The sequence below is a fragment of the Vicia villosa genome, linkage group LG2, assembly GCF_029867415.1.
Source record: "Vicia villosa cultivar HV-30 ecotype Madison, WI linkage group LG2, Vvil1.0, whole genome shotgun sequence".
Classification (NCBI taxonomy): Eukaryota; Viridiplantae; Streptophyta; class Magnoliopsida; order Fabales; family Fabaceae; genus Vicia; species Vicia villosa.
In genome coordinates, this window is record NC_081181.1 from 126,438,492 (window position 1) to 126,444,491 (window position 6,000).

Here is a 6,000-nt window from a genome sequence, read left to right on the forward strand (position 1 = left end):
TCCTACTACCTATAATCCCATAATAGAAGATAAATGGAAGAGTACCCCCTTACCTGAAGATTGATTCTTCGCTCTTCCTCTCTTTGCACTTCTCTGCTTCTCTGCTCTTTCACGCTCAGACTTTTCTTCCTCTTTTCTCACAATTCCTTTGTTTTGTGAAAAATAAAAAATTCCAATTAGTAATAGGGCCTATCAACGCACTTCCCTTCCTTACTAATCATAGCTTAAGCCCATTTATTTAACTCTCACAATTCTCAATATATTCGAATAATTCCCATAATTAAATTAAATTATGAAAAATACTGGGTGTTACACTGAAAAACTAGGTTGAAACTTTATGGTGCAACTTCCATGTTGGTAGGAAGCTCTTCAACCATTGACATAATCTCACACCTTGCGTAATATTGATTGTATAAACACATATTTGACTTGAACTTTCCACAAGTCCAAAAAATTCTTCCATTAATTTTCTCTAGCCGAAACTACACAGCATAACCTGTGACTGCAGCTCAACAACTATTTCACAATGCTACCCTTCTTTTCTGATGTGGAAGATCAAACAAAGATGCAACCACATAGCATACTAAGAACACATATCCCCTAATCGAACCAAAAGCTCTAATACCAGTTATTAGTTTATGAGGAGAAGCATTTAACATTGGGCCAAGAGCAACACACAAGTGAGAGTGACTCCACATATTCACCTAAAACCTTAAGGTGATGGGTGTATGGGTTATCCCACTTATAAATGTTGAACTCTCCACATTTATAACAAATGTGGGACTCCAACTCATACTTGACTTATTATTCCCAACTGTATTGGGGCCTTGGAGTAGTTAAGGGTAATCTATTTGTCGTAACAATTTTCACACAATGGTATTCTCTAGTTTTCATTTAACAATTTTCTCAAATGGAGCAGGTTATGATTGAGTTAGTACAAGGGGAGTAATATGTGTGTATGTGCAATAACCACAGGTTGTGCTGCTATTAAGGAGGAAAAATTATGATTCTCATCGTGTTCTTAGCAGTTATTGAGGGGGAGTCCCTGGTGTATCTGAGGTGGAAGACCTTGAAGAAATGTCAGATATAATGTCTTGACATCTTTGTGTTAAGAATTTATTTTTCTCAATATGTCTAGCTGGTGTTTGTTCATAAATAGGATGAAGGTTGTTTACTCAAACTTGGTATTCTTATCAAGTATATGAGAGCATGGAACTCTTGTTCTGTTATTATGGAAAAGTTTTCCAAGGGATTGTATGCAGTAAATATGTATCAACCTAAGTGGTTGATTGGTGTTTGTTTATTGTTGGAGTGTCATCCAAACCACCTAGGGTGAGCATTTCATAATTTATCTGTAGAAAGGAGGAGTTGTTAGACTTATTAGGGACCAAAGGATCACGGTTCTTAAGAAAGGAAGTATGGTTATTTTCTCCATGTCATCTGTATGGGAAGGTTCTCCTTAAGCTTGGGTTTCAGTTTCGTGGTGTCCTCACAAGATGGAACATTTGTTTTTGTAAGGATTGAAGGGTATCCTTGTGTCTTGAAGGAATGGGAGAAGCAGACTTATTTTGAACAGTCTACTTGTGGCCTATGATGATCATTCACTGCCATGTTTGTTGTAGTATGCTCCAAATACCTATTAGATGGAACCTTCTCTTTAGGTGCAGAAGGATGGTATCTAACACCTCAAAGTCAGACAGGATGTCTAGATATTGTGACTGTGAGAAGGACATTCTTGGGGTGTGCATGCTACTGCATGTATTCATGATCTGGCCTTGAAGGTTGATCAGCTGCTGATGTATGGGTCTCTTGTGTTTCCTTCAAGAGATGTGTCTCGATTACTAAGGGTGTTATCTTCAAAGCCATAATGAATTGTAAAATCCATTTGTTTGAGATTGATGTTAGAAATGATGTTGGAACTTCATCTCAGGAGTTTGCTTCTTCAAAAATGGAAGTTGTTATGAAGATCATGGTGGAGTGTGAAGTCCAATCACTAGCCTAATATGGCATGATTTGTAGTTTGAATGGTTTTCATGATTGTTTGGCATGATGAAGAATCCACTTGTGGTAAGTAGTGTGCAGAAGAAGGATGTTAGATCAAATGTACTACATAGTGTGAGAATGTAGTATTATCAGCTGACTGTATCTCTCATAGAATATGTGATGATAGGAACATGAATAAATGTTCCTTTGATGAAGGTATGCATGTGATTGATTGCAAATAATTTGACGGGAGCTGAGTATTTTTCTGATGTGTGTGTGCAATTCTGCATTCTGAACACTATGTTTCAGAAATTATTTGAGAGTTTATTTCTCTCCACGGCTCTCTAGTGTGGTAGATGTTGAAGATGTGTTCTATGGAGATCTTCTTGGGTCAAGGACTTATATGCATAATGAGTCCTTTGAATGGTGAGTTAAGAACCAAAGTGATTGGGTTCTTTATTATGAACCTGATGTCATAAATGATGTAACATTAGGCCTGTTGGTAGTTGTCCTTGGAGGATGTAAGGGATTATGGATGTGGAGTTTGATGCTAATCTTTATAATCAGAAGAAGAATTTCTGGATGTGTGGATTAGAATGTGGAGACTTTGATCATGTCTATAGTAGTATGCCTAGTGAATGCATGACTACTATGTTGAATGTAACAGCCCGAATTTAATTAACTAAATAATTAAATAAGGATTTATTTACTTAATTTGGACGAAGTTTGATAATTAATTGGATCGTCGGTGTTATTGAGAAACATGTTCGGATTATTAAGTGAAGTTGGAATTTATTCGGTTAATCGGAGAATTAATAAAGTGGAGTATGTAGAGAAATAATATTAGAAATAATATTATTATTGGATTTTATTTATTTGAGATAAATTCGGATTTAATTGGATTAATCGGAAAATAATATTAAGGGTAATAATATTATTTGTTGGAGCATAATTATTTATTTGACTAATCTATTTTATCAATTGGGCCTATTTGTTGGGGTTATAAGCAATTGGGAGGTGTTATTCATTTGAAGCCCAATATAATAAATAAAGATAGTAAGAAGGGAAACTCATTTTCATTTTCTGGTTTGAAGAATTGAAGTGGAGGAGAGGAACAAGAAGAGGAACTAGGGTTTTGGAGGAGAAATCAAGAGGTAAGGGGGAGAATCCCAAATCATTGTGGGTTAGTATATGGGGATGATGGATAGAGTAGTTACTATGATTTGGCTTTGTTATTTAGAACCTGAAATTTTCCATGAAATGTAAGATTTAGGTACTGTTCCGTTAAAATTACATTCCTGTTAGTCTACTATTATGCTGTGTGTAGTGAAATCTAGAAACTGAAATAAATAAATGAAATGAAATGAGGTAACTATGTTATTCATGCTGCATCTAGTTCCTTTGGGCGGATATATATATATATATTGTGAATCACCAATTTGTTTTTATTAATAGAAAAGAGTACTGCCACGGTTAGCCGCTAGTATCCAAGTGAAAACATGAAAACCACACTTTATTTAATAAATGCATATGACCCTGTTCATTCTGTTCCCAATTGAAGGAAACCGAAAAAAAAATATACTACTACTACCTTTTTACCAAATGAATACCAAATGCAATGCCCTTTCACTGTAGCGTGTGTTGTCTTGATAGTTCACAAACATAATCCTATATGGTAGTTAAATACACCGCCCCTGTAGCTGCTCTCTTGGCCAATAGGAATGCCCTGTTTCTTTCATTGTTTTCTTTTTTTTTTTATTTTTGTTACTTGGCTAATGATGTAACTTACTAAAGTGAACATGTGAATACCCTGTCATGCTTTATGAATAGAAGTGACTAGTAGTAATACAATAGGTGATTTGAAGGGACCATTCATTACTAGATTATTTATTCAATTATAATAAATGTAAGTACAATATATGCTATGGAAAGAAAACAAATGCTGCAGTGATGTAACATTGGCCACAAGGAGAAACGTGAGCCAATCCATTTTAATAATAGAAGCATTACTGTACATGGCTAGTTCAATTAAAAGAAACGTGAATACATTACTTTCATTGAATGAAATGTGATGTGTATATATATATATATATATATATATATATATATATATATATATATATATATATATATATATATATATATATATATATATATATATATATATATATATATATTATTAATTAGTAAATGGAGATATTTGTTAACTATTCCAAAGTTGAAATTTTATGAGTAGTTAGATAGTATATTTATAATGGCTTCTTAGTTTTATTATTAAAAAGAGAAAATCCTATAAAATTGACAATTGAGAGTTAGCCTATGATGGTGTTAATTAATAGTGTTAATTGAAATGGTGAATTGGAATTGTGTGTTGATTATTATATGTGAATAATGCTTATGTGATGAGAATGTTGTGTACAATATTGTGGATAATTCATTGAGTGAATTATTGTGATATGCTAAATATTAAGATGGTAGAGATGATCTTAATTGCATATGTTTGATTTACATTGTACATACATTCATATCATGGATGCCTTGAAACAAAGGTGGTTTGCTTTGAAACATAAGCGAGGCTTAGATTCTAGAGTGAATCGGAGGCGGTAAACTATATGTTTACATTTTGGTGGGCTTTGGTCTTGTCCGGATCGGAAGCGTGGCTTGGATTCTAGATATTGAATCGGAAAGCGGTGAAACCTTGGGTTCACAATTCGGTACCACATGCATAGCGTCACATATCTTGCATCGAGTCACATTAAAATTATGCGATAATTGAGTATGTGGAGTTGATGTAGTTGTGATATGTGTATGAATTTGATAATTGAAATGAGTGAAGTTTGAACACATACTTGCTCAAATGTGTGGATATGTGATAACTATGATTGTGTACTTAATTGAGAATATAATAGTAGAATTGAAATATTATACTATTCCAGCTTGTTGTATACTCGATAACATGTGAAGAATGGGTGGATTACTATTATCTAAATGGTTATACATAGTATGAATAATTACTTGAAGTGTTGATTTAACCATTGTATTCTGTTATACTTTCTTCATAATGGTTTGTATTCTCACCCTTCTGTTTTAATGTTGCCCTCGTTTGGCGACATGCAGGTTTGAAGATTAGTAGCTGGCGTGTGATCTAGTCGGAGTTTCTTCCGAGTTGCTTGGTAATTAAGTAGTGAGTCAATGCTCTGGTCATGTAACACTGGGTAGCTTAGACGTTGAACTCATGTTCTATTTGTTTATGCATTTTGTTATAACTTGCGAACATGTTTAATTAGTTACTTGTTGTTGAGAGGCCTTCAGCCAAATATTATGATTATGGTTATCTTATGAGTTGTTTATGGAGATATGATCATGGTATGGGACATGTATCATTTATATGAAATACATGAGTTTTACTTTCCGCTGTGAATGCATATTCTGGATAAAATATGATTAATGGAGGAGTGTTATTTGAAATGACCAGGTGTATCATATATTGTAAGTAAATGCTGTCAGTTTTTAAAGGTTTTTAGTTTTTTTGAAAACATCGATGTGACGCCCTTTTGTTATATGCATGCTTATTCTCTGATTATATGCTTATTTATTTTGGGGTATAAAAGGGGTGTTACATTAGTGGTATCAGAGCATGGTCGACCAGTTGGTCAAGGTTATTAATGTCTTTTATCCTGTTGTATTTGATTCGTGTATCTGACACGATCGATACTGTTTTGTATGGTTTTTTAGGATGATGGCTACAGGAAGGAATGTTGACATTAATGTTGAGGAAATGATGAGGTGGACTGGTGCGACTGGACAAGCGCCGCAAGAGAATGTCGGTTATGGAGGAAAGGATGAGTTTCGTGCTTTTGGAGACTTTCAAAGGTGCAACCCGCCGATCTTTGAAGGAGGGTATGGACCGGAAAAAGCGCACGCATGGATGAGAGAAATTGAGAAGATCTTTCAAGTCGTGAGTTTTACTGATGTACAGAAGGTACAGTTTGGTACTCACGTGCTGACAAAAGAAGC